General features: G+C 39.3%; 1 protein-coding gene across 1 annotated transcript in view; it reads left to right on the plus strand.

Annotated features, from left to right (window-relative positions):
- The first annotated feature begins 686 nt into the window (after positions 1-686).
- Positions 687-25350, plus strand: part of PLA2G4A (phospholipase A2 group IVA) — a 162769-nt gene continuing 138105 nt past the window's right edge. The window contains exon 1 of the mRNA XM_061160947.1: positions 687-808. The gene's annotated coding sequence lies outside the window, so the exon portion shown is untranslated. The remainder of the gene's footprint in view (positions 809-25350) is intronic.

Genomic DNA, 25350 nt, shown 5'->3' on the forward strand with positions numbered 1-25350 from the left:
ACCAAATTAGAAGATCCTGTGTTTGAAAAACAAGATATATTAAATGAATATGTCAGTCTTTAAAGACACTAATTGATTCTTACGGAATTTGGATAAATTTAATCTATATACCTTCTTTGTGACATTGGGTATTTGAATTTACTTTGCATATTTCTGATTTAACCTGATTTGATTTTTCCCCCCTAAATCCCAACATGTGTATTACATTCTTTGATGTGTCTTTAATCTTAAATTTACAAACACGTGGTTATTAACTGGCCTTTGATGTCTGGGGAGGAAATATTTAAATGGATTTCATTTTTAAAGTGGTCTAAAAGTTCATCTCCAAAATCTATAGCCTATATTTTAGGTTCGTTATAATCTTTGCCTTTGTAAAGAGGAAAAAAAAATGCTCTGGCTTATTCATCTTGTCAATTGAGTTCTTGCTTAGAAAAAAAAAGGAGGAAGCAGTAGCTACTTAAGGACAAGAAGTACTTTCAAACACACAGGCACACACAGCATCCATGAAATTTAGAACTGGTTAATTTACATTTTCCTTGCGCGCGCCGGCTGACTTCGGACTCCTAGTTCTAAAAAGTAAACATTTACATTTAAGATGTTAGCTCCTCCGAGAACAGCGCTTTCCCTGCCCTCCTCTTTAATTCCACCTTAACGCATCTGCAAAGACGAGAGGAAACCAGCCCACACTTTAGCCCCTCCCACCAAGGGTAAGACTTGAACTTCTCTGTGGTCCCGGGCTAAGAAAGGATCCTGACCGAAAACTAGAGGCGTAAAGGAGCCCGAAGGACTCACTGTAACTCTGGGAACTGTAAGCAATCTATTTACTCTCCCCCCACCCCCAGCCCCACCCCCGCTCGCTCCAGGTCTCTCTCCCACTCTCGCTAACTTTTAGTTCCTACCTTGCTTGGAAGGAAGAAGGGACGGAGGGAAGACCAGGAGTCACCGCTCTCTCGAAAGTCTGCCTGTCCTCTGCCTTTTGCAATGAGACACAGATCGGGGGCCTTAATTTCCTTCTAACAAATGCCAGTTTGCTCTCCGGGGTCTAGATGCACTGTGGAGTCCGAGATAAGGCGTTTCCTTCATTTACAGCCCGGAAAGAAAGCTAACGTTCAGAACCGCGGCGAGGTGGCTCTAGTCAGAGCTCCACGTGAGGCCACCCGGTGGTGGCCAATGCCCATACTCCTGCGACCTGCCGTTTGACAGCCCTGAGGATCTTGAGCGAAGGAATTTATCGACTCATTTAAGGTTTAATTGAAACACCGTCATTTCTGTCACTTATGCAAAGCGTACCTGGCTATTTAATGTGTGGCAGTGTTATGCGAAAAGACAGACAACATTGAAAAACTAATCGTACAATGACTGGCCTTCTGATTCGTCCTTCTAAGTTTTTGGACATGCCAGGAGGGCAGAGCTTGAAACTAGATGTGGAAAAGATATGCTCAAATAAGAAAGTTAAGTTTTGAGTGTGAACACTATTTTAGTAATTTCGTATTGAAAGCATTTGTTAAAAAAAAATTAGAAAGCCACTTGGATTTGAAATGATAGTGGTTTAACTTATTTAAGTCTCCTATATTGTACTCATTTTAGTCTTAGAAATGACCTCAAAAAGTAAAACAAGAAATGGTCTTCAGGTTGGTTGATGACATAAGCACTTACTCATCTAAGGGAGATGGAGGTACTGGAGGCAGACTATCTGGATGTATGTCAATTTCAAGCTATGATATTTGCATGTATAACCTTTTGGATTCAAGGGGAATTTCTGTCTTTTTGTTTGTTTGTTTTGTTTTTATTTATTTATTTTTTTCATTTATTTTTATTCGTTGGAGGCTAATTACTTTACAATATTGTAGTGGTTTTTGTCATACATTGACATGAATCAGCCATGGATTTACATGTATTTCTGTTGCACAAATTTGAAATTGTGGCCTAAGAGATGTTTGCAGGGAAGAGTAATGAAACAAATCTTGCTCAAGAGTCTTGAAATTATATTCCAGATATCTCTAGACCTTGCTGGTCAAGTTGAATATTGGGATTAACCAACAGGTATTTGATTCTTGCATTGTGCAAAGAAAGAGTTAAATTTTCATTTAAGCAATAATTGTGAAATGCACAGAGAAGTGTTTAATCTGCATTTGCTCAAAACTGCTTTACAAACTTCCTGTAGGGGAAGCACATTTCATGGGACAAGAAACTAAGAAATCTATTTAATAATTTTCCTTTTCTCAATTAAACATGAATGAAAAATATCTCAAAAGTGACTTGCAATGTTAATTTTTTTTTTTTTTTTTTTTACATTCTACATTTATCAGCTTCTTGCTAACAGTACCTGATAAAGCTTATCCCACAGAGGTAATTTGCCTGTGTTTTTAACCCATCAGCATCATTCCTAGTGTTTGCTTAGAAAGCAAAGTCATAAAGACCAAATCATTTGCTTATTAAAAAAATATGTTCCAGGAATAAAAAAGAGGAAGACAGAATTAGCTGTGGTTCCATTTCCTCTCTTATGCCTTTTATTTACCATTAGTTTTTTCCTTCCTCTTGCTTGCAGGGTTAAGCTTTAGTCATTCTCATCCTTCTTTTTTATTTTCCCAGACGCTTTAACAAATCTTATGAAAGCTATAGACCCCTTCCCCGAATAATTACATATGCTCCTGTAAAATGCACAAATTTTTAAACACCTTTAGGAATTTCAGATTCTCCAAATGATTCATGTCATGTGAAAACATAGTATTTCTTAGAATTTTGGAGTTTTCTGACAGTATAAAATAATTAGCAAATTATTTCACGTGTAAGTAGAGAACTGCCTTATAGTAAATATTGCATTTATTCATTTAGTGTTTCAGAACTCTAAATAATTAGTGTAATGGAAAAACTACTTGCCTGGAAATCAAATGACCTACATTCTAGACTCCACTCCAATAGTAATTAGCTGTACAATCTTAAGCTTGCCATTTTTCTGTAACATCTGATATTTCTTATCGCCAAATGCAATCAGTAAAACATAATAGGGAAGTAAGCTACATGTTATTTTCTTAGTAGATTGTAGGAAGTCTATATTTGCAACTTTTGCTCCAGAATTCTTAATGACATTTCCCAGCATAATTATGTTTTATCATATTCTTATTTATTGCAAAGATAATTCATGCTTATTGTTTAAATCTTGTCAAATATAGAAATTACAAAGAAGAAAAGGAAAACTGTACATATAGTCCCCTAAGGGGTAACTACTTTTAAAATATCACTTATTCAATCAGAAATATTTATTGAGTAACTAGCATGCATCAGCATAGAGACAAGGAATTCAAGTATATACATCTCTTTATATTTCTAGACATTTTTCTATAATACATTCATTCCTATGTATATTTCACAAAGTTGTGATCACACTTGTTAAAAGATAAACTGAGGCATATTAAAAAATTTTTAGTTTATTTGAAGAAAAAGTGGTCGGCATGGAGCAGTGTCCAACCAGAAGTGGTTGGGGGTGCTTCACTGATTCTATGTGAGGGAGAGATTTTACAGAGGAAAAGCAGAAGCAGAGTAAGGAATTTATTGATTGGCTACAGCTTAAAGCTTAGTAGGCTGTTTCTGAATGATTGTCCTTAGTTTTTGATTTTGTAACATTGAGGCATTTACTGGCTTAGATTTTGGTTTGCTGATGCAGGTTGTGGTGGCATTAGGGTCACCTTAGTCTAGTGACATCCGTGTTTAATTAGTTTAACGCGCTGTTCATGCTGTTTCGTAACATGCTTCTCCTCAATCATGAAATTTTCTCTCCAGACATTTTTATAGTCTTTAGTTTTCCTTTAACATTCATTCATGTAATAAACAAACATTACTGAGCCCTCCTATGTGTCAGGCACTATACAAGTGATGGCAATCTAGCCATGAGCCAGAGAGTATGGATCTAAGATCTAATTTTTTGTTGATGGAAATTCTGTGTTGGCTGATTATAAATTGCTAGATCTTTATATGGATTAAATTTTTCTGCTGTTCTTAATAGTGTTTCACTTAGGACCTCTGAGTATGAATGTTTGTTTATTTCATTTGGATAGATTTTTAAAAATTTATTTGTTTATTTATTTATTTTTGGTTGTGCTGGGTCTTCATTGCTATGTGCCAGCTTTCTCTGGTTGCAGCGAGCAGGGGCTACTCTTCATTGCAGTGTTTGGGCTTCTTATTGGCGGGGCCTCTCTTGTCGTGGAGCACAGGCTCCGGAGCATGAAGGCTCAGTAGTTGCAGCATGGGGCTTTGGCAGTCATGGCGCAACGGCTTAGTTGCTCTGTGGCGTGTGGAATCTTCTGGACAGGGATCGAACCAGTCTCCCCTGTGTTGGTAGCTGGATTCTTATCTCCTGTGCCACCAGGGAAGTCCTGGATAGATTCTTAAAATGTATTTTTCAAGTTCTATTAAAAGTTCTCCTAAGGACAGGTGAGATCGTTAAGTCAAAAGCTTTATCAAAATGTTCTTTTGTCAACTGTAAAAGATTAATAATAATATTTATTGAGTATCTAGAGGATTTAAAAAATATTCAGCAAAATATTGGGGAGTGCTAGTTCTATTTTTGTCATCTTTCTGTTGATATATATTGTATCCGTTTATAAATAGAATAAGAGTATAATTTCCCTAAGCCAACATGATGTTAATATTCAAACAGAACAAATAACAGAAAATAAAAAAACTGAAACAATTGTTATATGAAAATGGTTTCTTGTTTAAATTTGCATTTCTTTCAGAAATAAGATTGAACGGTTTTCATGGCAGTCTCTTCTGTGTCTGTGTTTATGAATTGCCTCTTTTAATATGATTTTTAAGTCTTTTTTTTCAGTTTTAATTTCTAATATGGTAAATACCAATGGATATCACTTATATAATCAAAGGCCCTTTCAGGTCCTCAATAATTCTGAAGAGTGTTAGGGGTCTTAACATTAAAGGCCAAATTTTGAAATGGAAATAGAAATTCTGTAAACATTGCTTTTTTCGAGTTTAGAGGATTGTTCATATTGTTTCCCGATAACTTTTCTTAAAACGTGGGTGAGATGCATAGAAAAATGAAAGCAAGTTATTTTTATTCCCATAGACTGTCATTTTCTACAAAATCAGGGAAGTAGAAGAGGTTTCCGAGAAGTGGGCCAAAACTTTTGTAGAATCTCCCACAGCTTTAGGAACGTCCAGACTTGCTTAATGCAGAGAAGATGGAGACAGGACTAAGGGTTATAGATGATTCTTTCTAAAGGCTCTGTAAGAAAAACGGTGTCCATGTTTGTCAGGAACCAATTTAGAAACAATGAATTTAAGCTTTAGCCATTCATTTTCTACTCCTTGGCTGCTAGGGCAGTGACAGTTGGGAGAACCAAAGAGTTGGTTCTGGAGTTCTTTCCAAAGAAAACAGTGCAACAGAGCTGATTTTATTGCTGTCTTTTGATCCCACCACACAACTGAGAAAAAGAGATGTGCCCAAATTTTGCTACCATTGCCAGTGTGTGATTCTCACTTATTTTTGGATTCTCTTTGATTCCTGGTCCACCCTTAGAACATTCTTTGAAAATATAATTTATTTCTCCATCATACAAATATAAAATAAGCTTAAATAACTTGGTGCTCTCCATAAGCTGATTTATGAAGCTGTACCACCAGTTTGATTGCTTATTGAATGAGTTGCAATAGCTTTAGTGAAGCTCAGTAATCGTCTGTAAGTGATCCCTGTCAGAGTTTAGTAACCACTGAGTCAAAGATGAAGGGCTGGGACCACGTTGCACTCATTTCCCTTCCTTTCCCTTTTCACAGGGAGGCGAGTGCACTTGTAAATCAACTGCTCCTTTTTCCTTAATCTTCCTCATTTGCTTGACTTCTGAAGTCTGCAGGGAAGTTTATGCATTTTAGGTAATAGTCTGTTTTGAGTTAGAAAACAAATATCCATAATATGTGTGAGTTCAGTCTTCCATAATATGAAAACCTCATTTTTATAACACCGAGCTTTGTTTTTCATTTTATTTAATTTACAAGCTATTTTCTGATTACCTAGTTTGAAACAAAATATCAGAGGGACAATAATACCTTTCGTTTGCATAGCATTTTGTGGTTTATAAAGAGATTGCTTAAAAACTTTGTTTACATAATAACCACGTAAATTAGCAGAGCAGATATTCACATTTTACAAATGTGAAAGAGGTGTTGTTGGACAGGTAAATACCGTAAGTCTCTTATATATAAACCTTCAAGTTGTGAACTTGCAAAGATGCGAACATATGTCACAGCCCCTGTATGTCAGCTGTTATACCATACTACCGTACATTTCAAAGTACTATACAGTAAGATTTAAAATGTTTTCTTTATTTTGTGTTGGTTTTTTATGTATATATTATTTGTGTGACAAATATTATTCATATAAACCCATTACAATACAGTATTATATAGTCACTTGTGTTAATTGGGTACCTAGGCTAACTTTGTTGGACTTATGCATATGCTCTTGGAATAGAACTAGTTCATATGTTGGGGACTTGCTCTAGCTTTCTTAGTATCCAAGTCTTATGATTTTCATTTTGATGTATTTTGTATGCTTCAATTGACTAATTGATTTGTTTATATTTCCAGTTTTGATGCATGTTATTTAAGGCTGTCAACCTCTTCCTGTTTGTGTTAACATCAGAAAAATTATAGGGGGAGAACTAGAAAGTACACATCCCAACAGTTCCCCTATTAACTACTCTGTTGTTATAAGGGGATTACTGATTGACATAATAGAGGAAGTTGCATAAACATTTAAGAATGATTGAAGAAGTAGTATATGATTTATTTATTTGTTGAATTAGCTCCTTTTTAATTAAAATTTTTTTTTTCCTTTTTTTCCCCTCATTTAATTAATTAATTTATTTTTGCCTGAGGTACCGCAGGGCATGTGGAATCTTGTTTTTCTGACTAGGGATTGAATTTGCACCCTTTGCATTGGAAGCACAGAGTCTCAACCACTGGACTGCCAGGGAAGTCTCAAGAAGTATTATATAATTTAGAATTTCTTACTTTGTAACTATTTAGCATTGTATAGAGATATATGCTACTTTAAGAAAATAGGGTATATGCAGTTTAATCCAAAAATACAAAATAGACATATTATGAGTTGTGCAAAAAACACTAATTCTACCGAAGGTTTTACTTTTATTTGGTAGTAGAGCATTCTTTTAGAATATTCTGAGTACAACCTGCAGAACCTATAGTTCTTTTGGCCTTATTAACATTGGTGGTTAGCTTAAAGCATTTGTATCAAAATAGTTACTCTGACTTCGGATTTATCATTTGTATGAAAAACTCATCATTATTTTACCTTTCCAAACAACTCAGTAGCTTACCTAAACTAGATTTTTTTTTTTTTCTGGAGTAAAAATCAACTTTAGGTATAGAGTGGCTTATTATTACACACATATATATAAAACTTCATCATAAATAATACACAGCAGATCATGTTTGACTGCTAGATGAAACTGCACTTGACGCGTTAGGTCAGCAGGTAGCTCCTGAATTTTGGTCAGTAAACTTGACACGCTTCCTATTTGCCCCATACTTTTATGTCCACAGCTTCAACAAAATAAGTAAGTTGAGTGCCATACCTCAGCAGTAAATTGAGACGTTAGACCCTTTATGTATTCTTGCGAGATTTTTGCACTTGTAATTGTAGAAGAGACAGTGTCTGCCTGGGATTGTTTAAGGGGAGATACATGGTATCTGTAAGTTTTCTTCAGCCTCTTCTTGGCATGCTGTATCTTAATTCCCCAATCAGGAATCAAACTGATTCCTCCAGCAGTGGAAGTGTTGGAGTCTTAACCACTGGAATGCCAGAATGTCCCCAGGTGCTCATTTTTTATTTCTTGAAACAAAAAGGTAGCCCATTTTGTGGTCTTTTTATATGTAGTTGATGCAATATTATGTGAGTATTATGATGCACTATTATGTGAGAGTGAATGTGTGTATACGTGCTTAGTCGTGTCCAACTCTTTCCAACCCCATGGACTGTAGCCTGCTAAGCTCCTCTGTCCATGGAATTTTCCAGGCAAGAATACTGGAGGGAGTTGCCATTTCTTTCTCCAGGGGTTCTTCCCCACCCAGGGATCAAACTCATGTCTCTTGTGTCTCCTGCATTAGCCTGCAGATTCTTTACCACTAGCACCACCTGTCCAGTAAGGAAAGTAACTTAGAGCAATTAAGTAAGAATTTCTAGAACAGCATCCTGGGGGAAAGTATCTAGAGATGCATATGGTTATGAGGATATACTAGATTCCTGCGTTTTTAATTAAGATTTCTTAGTATCCATCAATCCCTGTTATTATCTACCACTTACAGGTATCAACTTTCTTTTCATGCAACTGCCATGAAGAAGTGGCAGATGAGTTTAAAACTGGTTGAGGTTATATGAACTTAGATCTCAAAGAGACAATTTTAGGGAATTTCTGTAGTTCATGGAACAGTTTTCAAAATCATTGCTTTCAGTGTGAATGGGAATTCATGTTCAAATATAACTTCAGAATATCATTATATCATTGATAAGTGTGCTCTTAACATATTTTAGGATGATTTCTCACAGCAAAAATTCTAATTTAAAAAGATTTCTTAATTAAAAATTTAGTTGCAAAATATTAAGATGTGTGGTACTTATTTTTTGAGGCAATGACAACCAAGGGTTTATATTTAAAATGTATAAAAGTTCACAGTGTTTATATGAGATTTTTTTCTTATTTTTATCACTAATGACCCCTCTGTTGTCAGTGAAAAGCAATAAAAGAACCAGTTTTGTGAGACTCATTCAGTGTTTGCAGAAAATTTTACTGTCTGCTTAAAAATTTTACTGTCTGCTTAAATTATGTGTTAAATTGATAAATTGGCTTGGTTGATTAACACCTTATGAGCTGTTGTCACAATGAAAAGAGCACTCTTGTAGAAATTATAATTTTCTGTGAAGAAAAGAATTTCTAGATACTGTTCTTGGATATGATTTGATCCCTGGGTTGGGACAATCCCCTGGAGGAGGGCATGGCAACCCACTCCAGTATTCTTCTCTGGAGAATTCCAGGGAAGAGCTGGAGCCTGGTGGGCTACAGCCCATGTGGTGGCAAAGAGTCGGACAGGATTGAAGTGACTTAGCACACACACACACATTCATTAGTATGTGTAACATACCTAAGAAAAGAGTAGGAAATATGTACCTTTTTTTAATTCTTAGAAGAAGAAGAGGTATTAGAGAAAGCATCTTAGATAGTCTGTACTCTCTTTTTCACTTAAGAATTTTACCTGCTGGTCAAGGGGAAAAAAAGGCAGATGCTAGTATTATCCAGGAATGTTTGATCTCTGGGCTATGCACATTTTTTCCTTAACGAATTTAGTATGTTTCAATTAGTACTAACTACATGCTAGGTACTGTGCTACGTTTATGACATACCTGAATAAAGAGTTAATTCCTTCTTGGAGGAGAGAGATAATAATTAGGCAAATGATAAATAATAAGAGGAGCAAATGGACTTTATTAATACAGGCTAACCTGGGGAGGTGAAGGAAAGGTTTCCTGGGGAGGTAAAATTTAAACTGGGATGTGAGGGTTGAGAAGCCAGGCATGAAAGGGGAAGAGATTGAGGGTGGTGGAGCTCAGATGGGAGCTACAGACAGAGAACAGCATTTGCAAATAAGCCTGCAAAGGAACAACCAAGAAATCCAATGGAAAACCAGTAGTTAGGATGATGTCATGGAACCAAGGAAGCAAAGTGGTGATGGAAAGTTGACAACCACATTTGAAAACTTGGAAGTCATTCAGTTCAGTTCAGTTCAGTTGCTCAGTCATGTCCAACTCTTTGCAACCCCATGAATCGCAGCACGCCAGGCCTCCCTGTCCATCACCAACTCCCAGAGTCTACCCAAACCCATGTCTATCGAGTCGGTGATGTCATCCAGCCATCTCATCCTCTGTTGTCCCCTTCTCCTCCTGCCCCCAATTCCTCCTAGCATCAGGGCCTTTTCCAATGAGTCAGCTCTTCGCATCAGGTGGCCAAAGTATTGGAGTTCCAGCTTCAACATCAGTTTTTCCAATGAAAATCCAGGACTGATCTCCTTTAGGATGGACTGGTTGGATCTCCTTGCAGTCCAAGGGACTCTCAAGAGTCTTCTCCAATACCACAGTTCAAAAGCATCAATTTTTTGGTGCTCAGCTTTCTTCACAGTCCAACTTTCACATCCATACATGACCACTGGGAAAAACCATAGCCTTGACTAGATGGACCTTTGTTGGCAAAGTAATGTCTCTGCTTTTTAACTTGCTATCTAGGTTGGTCATAACTTTCCTTCCAAGGAGTAAGCGTCTTTTAATTTTACGGAAGTCATTAGTGGTCTTAATAAGAGCAGTTCCAGTGAAGTGGTGGGGATTCAATAAGATGGCAGAGGGGATGGGAGGTAAGGACTCTGAGGACATGGATAGATACACCGTGAGCAAATGGCCCTTTCAAGAAATCTGTCCATGAAACACAACATAAAAATGGAGACATACTCTTGGCAGAAACTTGAGAAGTTATGTTGGGGCATCTTTGGTACTGACGTGGTCATAGAGTGTAGAAGTGGGAGTTTGTCTTTTGAGAGACACCAGACATGTTCACTGGTGGAAGGAGGGGGTGGAAAAACATCCAGGGAGAAGGCAATCTTCGATACTGGAAAACAGGTCGGAAGGGATTTTTTTTTCAGCTTTATTTGGTAATTTATTGATATTTTAATAGTAACCATAATTGTTAAAGCAAGTGGTGTATTCCAACTATTTTTTTTAAAGTGGAAACATGAAGGGAAAAGGAATGTGAAGTCAGGGGGAGACTAACAAAGTTTGCCAATCAGATGATCTAGTAGAAAGTAAAGTTTGATAACTTAGAAAAGAAAGGCATGGCCATTAGAGGGAAGTACCTGAGGAAAACAGAGGGATTTTGTGTTTAGAAGCCACCCATGGGTCACAACAGGAGGAGGAACTCTGCCTCCTTCATGACAGGGGGAAGGAGAACCCGAGTGCCTGGCAGAGGAGTTTGCAGAGTCACTGGTGGGAAGATGGGGAACTTCCCCCTGCCGCCTTCTGCTTCTTCAGTGAAGGGAAATGAGGTCACAGCCAAGAGTGAGGATGGAGTCAGGTGAGAGACTGGAAGGGGAGAAGAAAGTCTTTCTAGTGTTGGCATACAAGGGCCCCAGAACAATTTAGAAAGATGCTGTGTAGTCGTGAGAACATCTCTGAGATTTGAGAAAGTGAACCTAAGATTAAAAACCAGTTTGCCAGGTTAGGTGGTTTTTCTCCAGCTATGTTTAAATGCTAGGAGCAAGCCTAGAGAAGCAAGAATGGCCTTAAGTTTTTCTGGAGAGGTTTGTTTTGTTTTGTTTTGTTTCAGCGGGAGTGAAAGAAATCTAGAAAGAGTGAAATCTTTAAAGAGTGAAAGGAAATCTAGAAATCCTTAAAATAAACCACCAAATACACAAAGCAAATAATACAAAACACCTTAGACAAAAATACATAGAAATTCATGAGCTTGTAGAATACACATCCTTTTTTCTAGGGTAATTATTAACTAGTAGGGAGTAGTCACAAATTAGCTTGATTTCCAGCATCTGATTGGCAAGGATTGAGTCTTTGTTCTTTTAAACTCTTGGATTCTGGGCCTAGCCAACTGGTAGGCCTGGTTCTCTACTTCAGAAACTTTACCTATTTCTATACTTCAGTGTCTTTACCTATTTCCAGGAGCCATCCTGCTGGGCTCTTTTTCCTTCCTAGTTGATAGATTGTTAAGTTCTAAATGTTTAACCGTTGCCTTGCCTATCTTTCTTGGATGTCTAGCTGGGTTCTTGTGTATGGTTTATATCTTACTCCTCAACTCCTGCAAGCTCCTAAGGCCACCTCAGTGCTCCCTTGAAGACAGTGGTTATAGACTTGGAACCATTACAACTGTGCAATGTAAAGAGAGCTGAAACATTCAGTAATTGTAATCCACCATTGAAAAGAACGGTCTTTTCATGTACACACTGCTATATTTAGAATGGATAACCAACAAGTGTCTACCGGACAGCACAGGGAACTCTGCTCAATGTTACAGAGGCAGCCTGGATGGGATGGGAGTTGGAGGGAGAATGGATACATGTATACATATGGCTGAGTCCCTCCGCTGTTCACCGTGAACTATCACAACGTTGTTATCAGCTACACCCCAATATGAAATACAAAGTTTTATAAAGATTTAAAAAAAAAGAAATACTGACTCTTGTATTTCCTCAAAGTTAAAAAAATCTCATTTTAATGAATTTTTGATTCAATAGCCATTTTTCATAAATACTTTTATTGAAGTGCTCTAGTTTTATACTGCTGATGGCCAGGTGCTTCCATGAATGGAAGCAGTGAATCTGTGTGTGTCAGGCTGGGCAGGGAGATGTGGAGAGGAAGCTCTTTGTGATCAGATGAACTTGAGTTTGCTTCTGGCTCGGATGTTTCTCAGATGCACTGCCTGGCACTCAGGAGATGCCTCTTTGTCCTCCTTCCCTCCCTATTTCAATGACACATGTCTAACATGTGTTGGAAAGTCATCCTGGACTTTATTCCTGGTGCTGCCCATATTTCCTTAGGCTGTGGTATAGTTATCAAACTTCTTCCTGTCCAAAATGAAGGGAGGAGAGTAACTTTGCTTTTGGTAATTTTCCATTTTCACAAACCCACTGAGGCTTTATATCTCATGAGCAGAAGCTCAACCGAAACATTCTTATCAGTTTTATTAATGTTCCTGTCTCTGTTCTCTGCTGTTGATCAAAGGTTGAGGAAATGTAAACTTCTTAATTTGGAGCAAATGAGTATTTCTAGCTCATTTCAACCTATGCTTATTATGTGTGTGTGTGTTAGCCGCGCAGTCATGTCTGACTCTTTGCAATCCCATGGACAGCAGCCCTCCAGCCTCCTCTGTCCATGGGCTTTTTCAGGCAAGAATACCGGAGGGGGTTGCCATTTCCTTTTCCATGCGCTTATTATATGTAACCCCCAAATATTCAGGTTGGGTTTACATGTTTATTACAGTGCTAGCAGAGGTAGTACAAAAGCAATTTTGTTTTCTATTTTCTACCCCTGATAGTTGTGTAAGTTCTTCTGTCTTTAAAAATTTTACATTGAACTTTAGAATTGCATGGGTATAGCAGAGGTAGCGAGAGAAAATGCAAGCCTTCAGAGCATGCATAAATACCATTTAAGAGGCCTACTACACTGCATAGATTCCATGTATTTCAATGTAATAGGTTTCCTTTGTAACCTAGTGTTTTTATTTTAAGAATTTTTCAGTGTCAGACTATATCATGGGGTCTGTAGGCTTCACCAGACTGCCAAAGAGATCCAAGACACAAAACATATTAAGGGCTCCTGAGAATTCCTCCTCAGATGCACACTTCCTATGAACAGAGTTCTTAATCCTGCAAAAGACTAAATTTCTGAGTTATTTCAAAAGTGAATTGTCATTTACAGTGTCTTAAAGCCCCTTCTAAAACTTCTTACAACCTGAAAACAGAATGATGAACTTGAATTCATATTAAGTGTTACACAATCCAGGATTTGTAGAATGCTCATGTCATGGTTCGTGGTTTAGCTTCCCAGTAACCCATGAGATGGGTGGGTATACCGTACCTCTGATCTTCCACAACTCCTGCTATTTTTTCTTTCTTTTTTTTCCACTTTGAGATCATAGTCAGCATCCCAGTTTTAATTATGAGATCAACCTCAGTGGCTGCTTTAAATAGTTACAGTGTGAGTTGAAAAGTAAAACTTCTCCAGAATGTTATAACTCATCCAGTAATAAAATGGCTTTCATGAAACACTGAAGCCAGCATGACGGTTTTCCTGGGGGTTTTCCCTGGACTGTTTTCTTTAGAAAAAGATATGGCTTTCCCTGCTGTGGCAATCTTGAGTACGTCATAAAAAGAGGCAGCAATTAAGGAGGGAGTGGAGCCCTCAACAAAACACAGATACACTCTAGGGGGACATATTTACAAACCGTCTGGTCTGGAGAGAGAAAATTGTAGAAATAAATGCACTTTTCAAAACCCATTCCCTTTCCTGGCATTTTGTGCCACGTTGTTAGGTATAGTTAAGAAGTGTTAATACTGATTCCTCTCCATGATCAGTTTCTTTTAAATAAAAGGTGGAAAATTTTCTGAAAATGAGCATAAGATAGTTTGTTCAATGTCAGTGAGACATTATTCCATAGTGATCTGTGTGGGGAAGAAAATTTTTAAAAAACTTTTTTTTCATATTTTATTTTTGGAGTACAGTTGCTTTACAATATGATATTAGTTTCTGTTGTACATCCAAGTGAACCAGCTATATGTATACAGGTATTTCTTCCCTCTTAAGCTTCCTTCCCCACCTCCACCTCCCCTCATCCCACGACTTAAGGTCATTACAGAGCACCAAGTTGAACTCTCTTGTTCAGCAGGTTCCCATTAGCTGTCTATTTTACCCATGGTAGTGTATATATGTTGGTGCTACTCTCAAGTCATCCCATCCTCCCCTTCCCTTTCTGTGTCCACACATCCGTTGTCTACATCTGAGCCTCTATTCCTGACCTGCAAATAGATTGATCTGTACAATTTTTCTAGATTCCATATATGTATATATATATGATGTTTTTATCTTTCTGACTTACTTCACTCTGTATGATAGACTCTAGGTCCATTGTGAGAAGAGGAATTTTTAAAAAACCATCCATGTAGGGTTTGTAAGTCAGCATCTAATAACTATGATTCAAATCTAAAAAAGTATAAAAGATGAAAATGGCTCTTTTCAAACTTTATTTAACCAATCACAGAGAGAAACTCAGTTATTCCTCTCCTTCAGATTCATATCTTAAGCCTGCTTCACACCACCAAAAAATAGCTTAGCAACTTAAAATAGTGGTCAAACTAAGTTGTATATAAATGCTCTTTTAATTTTGGCTCTACTACCTTTTAAGCCTGAGTGTTTCTGGGAAGTGGAGGGAGAGGAGAGAAAGGGATGCTGAAAGGGTGTAAAGGGCCCCAGCTGGAGAGTGCAAGATGAGTTCAGCTGTTTCCCTAACTGGGTGAACTCTAGGTTTGTTTATATCTTTAGACCTCAGCTTACAAATGAGCACACGGTCTGTCTAGGTGGTGATTATGACTGCTTCTTTTTTGTGATCTTAAAATAGAGCCCAAGTGGCTCCTTATTTTTTGCCACCAAAGAAGTGAAACAATGGAAAAATAACAGTAAACTGTGAGGAGACATTATTGCTTTTTCGTAATGCAGCGTGTGAAACTGGGCTAGCCAGTTTTCTGGTCATTAAAATAGTTTTGCACTTCCCATTCATGAAGGGGTAAAATAAACTACATTATGCATTGTGTCTCACTTAAGTACACTGTGTGTGTGTGTGTGTGTGTGTGTGTGTGCGCGCGCGCATGCGTGCGCACCTATGGGGTGTGCTTTCAAAGCAACCTGATGAGGGTGGCTGGTCTATCTAAACAATGATCTTTTCTTTATCTCCTCACAGTGCTAGTTTAGGTGCCTATTTTATGACATCTGGACCTCTCTGCTGGTTGCTCCTCCCTTCTCAAATGCCACTTTTTTCCGTTAACAATTGTATGCTTATTTCTTTCTCTGTTGCATTTATGTTACTGAACTGTGATGTTGACTAATCTGTGCCCCTCCCAATTCATATGTTAAAGTCCTAACCACCACCCCCAACTCAAGCCCTGAGAATGTGACTGCTTTTGGAGATTAGGTGTTTGAAGAGATGACCGAGTTAAACGAGGCCCTCAGGATGGGCCCCCATCAGACTGACTGGTGTTATTATAAGAAGGGGCTTCCCTGGTGACTCAGATGGTAAAGAATCTGCATGCAATGCAAGAGACCTGGATTTGATCCCTACATCGGGAAGATCCCCTGGAGAAGGGTATGGCAACCCACTCCAGTATTCTTGCCTGGAGAATTCCAGGCAAGAGGACAGAGGAGCCTCGTGGACTATGGTTCATGGGGTGGCAAAGATTTGGACGCTCAAAGAGACACCAGGGGAACATGGGTACAGAGGAAAGACCAGGTGTGGATTCAGGGAGAAGATGGCATCTTCAAACCAAGAAGAAAGGCATCAGAAGAAGCCAAACCTGGGACTTCCCTGGTGGTCCAGTGGTTAAGAATTCACCTTCCTATGCAGGGCACACGGGTTCAATCCTTGGTTAGCGAGCTAAGACCCCACATGCTGTAGGGCAAGTAAATCTGTGTACTGCAAGTATTGATCCCTTGCAGTCTAGAGCCCTTGCGCGACAGGAGAAGCCAGAGGTCCAACTAGAGACTCTCACGTACTGCAGTTAAGGTACAGCACAGCCACAAAACCCCACACCTGCTGGGCATTTTGATCTCAGTCTTCTGGCCTCTACATCTGTCAGAACACACCTTTCTGTTGTTTAAGCCATGTAGGTTGTGGTGCTTTATTCCAGTAGCCCTAGCAAATGGATACAAGGTGTCACTTCCACTGCGTCCCCTTCCTCTGCCTGTGCTGTGGGCACTTCTGTAGAATGGCAGGATGATGTGGAAAGAGACTTTGGTATGAGTTAGAGGGCTAGGATTCAAGGGCCAGCTCAACATTTGTCAGCCGGATGAGCTGGGAAACATTTCTTAGTCTTTCTGGAAGTCAGTATTCTCTTGTAGAGTATATGGGGGCCCATCTGCCTCAGTTTGAGTTGTCAGTGATTTTTAAACTGATTTTAAACACTCACCCTTTATTTCTAAAATGGCAATAGCAATCCCTCTCTTATTATGAAGACAAAACAGGATGGTATATATAAATCATTTAGCACAGCATCACTGGCATCTAGCAAATGTTTAATGTGAACTTGAAGATTAAGTATTTAAATTAGTAATTGCTGAGTTATTTTCCGGCTTGTTATCCCAGGTTCTATGATTAAGTTCTCCTTCTTCTTAACTATTACTCAACGCAGAACCTCATCTATGGTTTAATCAGTTTTCCCCTGTACTCCATACAAATTCCCAAGTTTGTTCATTCATCCTATTAGTTGGGTGATCACTTGAGGTCCAACAAGAATACAGGGAGAAGGTGACAGAATTTTCCTCTTGTTGCTCACAGCTTGAGGAGACATTCCCTCTAATCATGGTAGTAGAGTACATAATGCGGTGGTAAGAGATATCCAGAGAAATCCAGGGTCCTAACCATGTAGATAAAAGAGATGGTTCACTTCAGAGAGTGAGTTTATGCAGAATCCTGAAGGACAGGCAGAGACTATGCTGTACTGAAGGCATGTGGGCGAGGGAGTCCCTGGTAGTCCAGTGGTTAAAACTCTGTGCTTACACTGCCAAGGGCCCCGGGCTTGAGTCCTTGATCCAGGAACTACAATCTCACAGACCCATGTGTGGCAAGGCCAAGAAGGTATGTGGGGAGGGTAGGAAGGTTGTGGGCGGCGTTTTGGAGGGGCTGGGTAGCTCCGATGAGAGCCTGAGATGGGATGGGCATCTCCACTGTGGCTGTAGCTTGCTATTCATGACCTTTTCCCACAGCACATGTTTTCATCCCCCCCCCCCCCTTCCTAGACATCTGCGCCCTTTCCTGGTTTCAAATATCAGCTCAGTTTTTTGCCTTCTCCAGCAAGCCTTGTCTGTTTTAAACCACATGACTTTCTCTGTTCTGAAACTCCAGTAGATTTTCCATATAAGCTTGTCTGAGTAAATAATGAACTTTCAATAATACAAATTTTGGAGACAAAGAAGCAGTGTCAGTGGACTAGGAATAAAAACAGAGTGGAAAAAGTCAATTCAAAAGGAATAGTGTGGCTGAACATCAGTGAGGGAGCAGGCATCTCACTGCGGGGCCCATGAGGCACACAACAAGCTCTTGGTTTCCTGGTTGAGAAATAGACCCAGTTCATTGATCTGTGCCTTTGTATCTGAGGACATGCTTTTCCATTTCCTTGAAAATGGAGAGTTGTTTTAACAGATTTTGTGTGTGTGTGTGTGTTTAATTATTTAATTTTGGGTTGCACTGTGTCTTTGTGGCTGCACAGGCTTTCTCTTGTTGAGGGGGGCAGGGGGTACTCTGTACTGTGGTCTGAGGGCTTCTTGCAGTGGCTTCTCTCATTGCAGAGCACAGGCTCTAGGCGTATGGACTTCAGTAGTTGTGGTACACAGGCTTAGTTGTTCCAGCTCACATGGAATCTCCCTGGACCAGGAATTGAACCTGTGTCCTCTGCATTGGCAGGCAGACTGTTATCCAGTGTACCATCAGGGAAGTCCTTGTATTCAAATTAAGGTACAGCCTAAGAGACAGGCTTCCCAGGTGGCTCAGCAGTAAGGAATCTGCCTGCCAATGCAGGCAATACAGGACATACAGGTTTGATCCCTGGGTTGGGAAGATCACTTTGGAGAAGGAAATGATAACCCTCTCCAGTATTCTTTTCTGGAAAATCCCATGGACAGAGAAGTCTGATGGGCTGTACTCCATAGGGTTGCAAAGAATTGGACATGACTTAGTGACTTAGCACACACCCACAGCCTGAGAGACAGTTTTAATTTAAAGCAGCTCATTTACTTAATTCTTATTGTTTCTTCATTCTTCTGTGTCTGTTAGTGATGTCTAACTCTTTTCTTAGCCTAGGTTTTAGAAAAGCAACAGCAAGATAATTTAAGGACTTAAAACTTTACTGATGTCTTAGTAACTGTGTATGTGTGTGTGTGTTTATATTTATGGATGATGATGGAAACAGTAATGCACCACTCTTAATGCTTTTAGAACATCTTTCTATATCCAGAATAATGGAGAAAGCTTTGAATTTGGAAGCAGATAAATCAGAGTTATACACATATATATATATACACACACACACATATATGTATGCACATGCTTCTGCTGCTGCTAAGTTGCTTCAGTTGTGTCTGATTCTGTGCGACCCCATAGATGGCAGCCCACCAGGCTCCCCCATCCCTGGCATCCTCCAGGCAAGAACACTGGAGTGGGTTGCCATTTCCTTCTCCAATGAAAGTGAAAAGTGAAAGTGAAGTCACATATACATACATATAATTTAATGGGTCAGAAATAGCAGTACTTTTTAATCTCCATTAAAACTCATTTTTGAGTATGACAAATACACAGTCTTTATAGAAAAGATGTTCATCAAATTTGCCTACTTGAGTTTCTTAGAAATCTTCAGAGAGCCAAATAAATCTCAGGAATTTGGGAGAAGACATCAGTTTCATACCTAATAATAACAAATGATAATTTTGTATACTTATGACCTCCTAGGTACTGTGCATAATTATTGACATACATTTCTTCAATTCATCCTCCCATTGCCTCTGTGAGGTGTGGGAACCATTTCTCCCATGTTACCGATAAAAAAACTACTATATTTGTGTGGAGGCTCCACAAACTGTACCCATATAGGACAGTAAACTTAGTCAATATTGTGTGTGTTCTAAAGAGTCTATCCACTCTCTGCTCCCCACCTCTGTCCCTCTCATCAGGTCTCTTTAGTTCCTAAGACACAACAATCTTGAAATTAGACCAACTAATAGGCCCTTTAAGTGTTCACATGAAAGGAAAAGTCACGTGTCTCTCACTTTAAATAAAACACTAGAAATAAGGTTAAGCTTAGTGAGGAAGGCATGTTGAAAGTTGAGATGGGCCAGAAGCTAGGCCTCTTGTGCCAGAGTTAGCTTAAGTTGTGAAATGCACAGGAAAAGTTCTTGAGGAAAGTAAAAATGCTACTCTAGTGAGCACATGAATGATAAGAAAGCAAAACAACCAACAGCCTTACTGCTGATATGGAGAAAGTTTCAGTGGTCTAGATGAAAGATCCAATTAACTACAAAGCTTAATTCAACCAAAGCCTAATGGTGAGCAGGGTTCTAACTCTCTTCAGTTTTATGAGGATTGAGAGAGGTGAAGACATTGCAGAAGAAAAGTTTGAATCTAACAGAGCTTGGTTCTTGAGGTTTCAGTAAAGAAGACATGTGCATGGTGAAGCAGCAAGTACTCATGTAGAAGCTACAGTAAATTATCCAAAGGGTCTAGCTAAGGTGATCACTGAGGGTGGCTAAACAACGGATTTTCAGTGGCGATGAAATGACCTTCTATTGGAAGAAGATGCTATTTAGGACTTCAATAGCTAGAGAGGAGAAGTCATTGACTGGCTTTAAAGTTTCAAAGGATCCGGCTGATTTTACAGTTAGGGACTAAATGCATCTGGTGATTTTAAGTTGAAGCCAATGCTCATTTACCATTCCAAAAATCCCAGGGCCCTTAAGAATCTACTCTTGAGAAAGTGCTCTATAAATGGAACAACAAAGCCTGGTGACAGCATATCTGTTTACAACATGATTTATTGAATATTTTAAGCCTACTATTGAGACCTACTTCTCGAAACAAAGGCCTTTCAAAATATTACTACTGTTCATTGACAATGCAGTTATTACCCAAGAGTTCAAATAGAGATGAAATTAATGTTGTTTTTATGCCTCTTGACACAGCATCCATTTATTTGACTTAAGTCTTATTCTTTAAGAAGTAAATTTTATATGGCGATTGCTGCCTCTGGTTGGTCTGGGCAAAGTCAACTGAAAACCTTATAAAGGATTCTCTGTTCTGGATGCCATGAAGAACATTTGTGATTCATGGAAAGAGGTCACAATACCAACATTCACTGAAGTTTATAAGAAGTTGATTCCAACCCTCAAGGATGACTTTGAGGGGTTCAAGATTTCAGTGGAGTAAATAACTGTGGTGGAAATGCTAAGAGAACTAGAACTAGAAGGGAGCCTGAAGATGTGACTGAATTGCTATTTGTGTCTGATTGATAAAACTTGAAAGGATGAGGAGTTGCTTCTTATGGATGAGCAAAGTGTTTTCTTAAGATTGAATCTACTCCTGGTGAGGATGCTGTGAAGACTGTTGAAATGACAGTAAAACAATTAAGATATTATATAAACTTAGTTGATAAAGCAGTAGCAAGGTTTGAGAGGATTGACTCCAATTTTGAAAGAAGTCCTACTCTGGGTAAAATGCTCTCAAATAACAGTGCATGCTACAGAGAAATTGTGCTTGTGAGGAAGAATTAATTGATGCATCAAACGTCATTGTTGTCTCATTCTAAATAATTTGCTACACACACACAAAAGAAATTGCTATAGTCATCCCAGCCTTCAGAAACCACCATCCTGGTCAGTCAGCAGCCATCAACACTGAGGTGGGACTCTCCACGAGCAAAAGATTATGACTCACTAAAGGCAAACTATTCTATATCACAGTAATCAAAGTATGTGCCCCAACCACTAGTGCTGAAGAAGCTGAAGTGAATGATTCTATGATGACCTACAAGACCTTCTAGAACTAACACCAGAAAAAGATGTCCTTTTAGCTCAGTTGGTAGAGAATCCACCTGTAATGCAGGAGACCCTGGTTTGATTCCTGGTTCAGGAGTATCCACTGGAGAAGGGATAGGCTAGCCACTCCAGTATTCTTGGGACTCCCTTGTGGCTTAGCTGGGAAAGAATCCACCTGCAATGTGGGAGACTTGGGTTCGATCCCTGGGTTGGGAAGATCCCCTGGAGAAGGGAAGGGCTACCCACTCCAGTATTCTGGCCTGGAGAATTCCATAAACTGTATAGTCCACAGGGTCACAAAGAGTTGAACATGGCTGATTGACTTTCACTCTCATCATAGGGGACTGGAATGCAAAAGTAGGAAGTCAAGAGATACCTGGAGTAACAGGCAAGTTTGGCCTTGGAGTACAAAATGAATCAGAGCAAAGGCTAACAGAGTTCTGCCAAGAGAATGCACTGGTCATAGCAAACACCCTCTTCCAACAATACAAGAGACAACTCTACACATGGACATCACTAGCTGGTCAATACTGAAATCAGATTGATTATATTCTTTGCAGACAAAGATGGAGAAGCTCTATACAGTCAGCAAAAACAAGATTGGGAGCTGACTGTGGCTCAGATCATGAACTCATTGCCAAATTCAGACTTAAATTGAAGAAAGTAGGGGAAACCACTAGACCATTCAGGTATGATCTAAATCATATCCCTTATGATTATACAGTGGAAGTGATGAATAGATTCAAGGGATTATATCTGATAGAGTGCCTGAAGAACTATGGACAAATGTTCGTGACATTGTACAGGAGGCAGGGATCAAGACCATCCCCAAGAAAAAGTAAAGCAAAAAGGCAAAATGGTTGTCTGAGGAGGCCTTACAAATAGCTGAGAAAAGGAGAGAAGCTAAAGGCAAAGGAGAAAAGGAAAGATATAGCCATCTGAATGCAGATTTTAAGAATAGCAGGGAGAGATAAGAAAGCCTTCCTCAGTGATCAATGTAAAGAAATAGAGGAAAACAACAGAATGGGAAACTGGAGATCTCTTCAAGAAAATTAGAGATACCAAAGGAACATTTCATGCAAAGATGGGGACAATAAAGGACAGAAATGTTATAGACCTAACAGAAGCAGAAGAAATTAAGAAGAGGTGACAAGAATACACAGAAGAACTATACAAAAAATACCTTAATGACAAAGATGGCCATGATGGTGTGATCACTCACCTAGAGCAGACATCCTGGAATGCAGAGTCAAGTGGGCCTTAGGAAGCATCACTACAAACAAAGCTAATGGAGGTGATGGAATTCCAGCTGAGCTATTTCAGATCCTCAGTGATGATGTTGTAAAAGTGCTGCAATCAATATGCCAGCAAATTTGGAAAACTCAGAAGTTGCCACAGGACTGGGAAAGGTCAATTTTCATTCCAATCCCATAGAAAGGCAATGCTAAAGAATGTTGACCCTACTTCACATTGCACTCATCTCACACATTAGCAAAATAATGTTCAAAATTCTCCAAGCCAGGCCTCAATAGTACATGAAGAGAGAAGTTCCAGATGTTCAGGCTGATTTTAGAAAAGCTAGAGGAACCAATGATCAAATTGCCAACATCCACTGGATCATAGAAAATGCAAGAGAATTCCAGAAAAAATCTACTTCTGCTTCACTGACTATGCTAAAGCTTTTGATTGTGTGGATCACAATAAACTGTGGCAAATTCTTCAAGAGATGGAAATACCAGACCACTTTACCTTCCTCCTGAGGAACTTGTATGCAGGTCAAGAAGCAACTCTTAGAACCAGACACAGAACAACAGACTGGTTCCAAATTGGGAAAGGAGTATGTCAAGGTTGTATATTGTCACCCTGTTTATTTAACTTACATGCAGAGTACCTCATGTGAAATGCTGGACTGGATGAAGCACTAGCTGGAATCAAGATTGCCAGGAGAAATATCAGTAAACTAAAATATGCAGATGATAAGACCATAATGGCAGAAAGAGAAGAGAAACTGAAGAGGTTCTTGATGAAGGGGAAAAAGGAAAGTAAGAAAGCTGGCTTAAAACTCAACATTCAAAAAACTAAGATCTTGGCATCCGGTCCTATCACTGCATGGCAAATAGATGGGGAAACAATTGAAACAGTGAGAGACTTTATTTTCTTGGGCTCTAAAATCACTGCAGATTGTGACTGAACCCATGAAATTAAATGATGTTAGCTCCTTGGAAGAAAAGCTATGATCAACCTAGACAGCATATTAAAAAGCAGAGACATTACTTTGCCAACAAAGGTCCATCTAGTCAAAGCTATGGTTTTCCAGTAGTCATGTATGGGTGTGAGAGCTGGACCATAAAGAAGGCTGAGTGCCAAATAATTGATGCTTCTGAACTGTGGTGTTGGAGAAGACTGAGAGTCCCTTGGACCGCAAGGAGATCAAACCAGCCAATCTTAAAGGAAATCAGGCCTGAATATTCATTGGAAGGAATAATACTGAAGCTGAACCTCCAATACTTTGGCCACCTGATGCGAAGAACTGGCTCATTAGAAAATACCCTGATACTGGGACTGATTGAAGGCAGGAGGAGAAGGGGACAACAGAGGATGAGATGGTTGGATGTCATCATCGATTCGGTGGACATGAGTTTGAGCAATTTCCGGAGTTGGTGAAGGACAGGGAAGCCTATGTGCTGCAGTCCATGGTGTCGCAAAGAGTCTGACATGACCGAGCAACCGAGATGCTAGTTAGCAATAAAGTATTTTTAATTAAGGTTTGTACATTGTTCTTTGGACACAATGCTACTGAACACTTAATAGACTACATTACAGTTTAAATATAACTTTAATATACACTGGAAAAACTAAAGCATTTTTGTGCTTAGTTTTATTGAAATATTACCTTTGTTGTGGTGGTCTGGAACCAAACTTGCAATATCTCTGAAGTATGTCCATGATTGGGCTTCCCTGGTGCTAAGACAGTAAAGAATCCACCTGCAATGCAGGAGACAATGGGTTTGATCCCTGGGTCAGGAAGTTTCCCTGGAGAAGTAAATGGCTATGCACTCCAGTATTCTTGCCTGAAGGATTCCACGGACAGGGGAGCCTGGAGGGCTACAGTCCATGGGATCCCAAAGAGTCGGACACGACTGAGTGACTAACACCTTCAGTTCACCTTCACTTGTCCATGATAACCCCTTGTTTTCCTGTTTCCCGTAATTCTAGGCAGGGAAAAGTATTAGTCAGTCCTGTGCCTGACTCTTTGCGATCCCATGCACTGTGCCCTGCCGAGCTTGTCTGTCCATGAAATTCTCCAGGCAATAACACTGGAGTGGGTTGCCATTTCCTTCTCCAGGGGATCTTCCCCACCCAGGGATTGAACCTGGGTCTCCTGCATGGTGCAGATTCTTTACTGCCTGAACCACCAGAGAAGCCAGTAGGTGGGGAAAAAGAATGACAAAACCTTCTAGTCTGTGGGTATCTTTTTTTTCACCTTCCCAAGAGAAGTCCATCTCTCCTGCCAACATGACTAACAGGGTTTTGGACAGACCTCACACTATGAAGCCTTCACTGAAAGCCAATAGTTACATCGCACAGGCAAGTGTGTGTTGAAGAGTGTATCTGCATTTCCCCCTCATTAGTGTTCAGGAAGTATCTAATTACAGGGAAGGGGAGAAGGTAAAGAATAAAAGAAACTATTTGTTGCTTCAAGACTTAAAAGACTGTACACTCACCAAGATTGGTTATTTAGCTTAATTAGTAAAAACAGCCCTCCCCCCCCACCCCACTCCAAATTGCTGTTTTATAAGCATTCATGAGAGTGGTTATGCAAACTAGTTGCAATAATATTTCCAGGCTATGCTAGTTGCAGGGGGTGGGTGAGTGGCATTTTCTCAGTGATTAATGTGGCTAGGTGGACAGAAATGTCATAATTCCATGGAAACTGAAGATATCTATTGCTGCTATTAACAGTGTAGGGAGGTAAAAGGGAT

The sequence above is a fragment of the Dama dama genome, chromosome 14 (assembly GCF_033118175.1).
Source record: "Dama dama isolate Ldn47 chromosome 14, ASM3311817v1, whole genome shotgun sequence".
Lineage (NCBI taxonomy): Eukaryota > Metazoa > Chordata > Mammalia > Artiodactyla > Cervidae > Dama > Dama dama.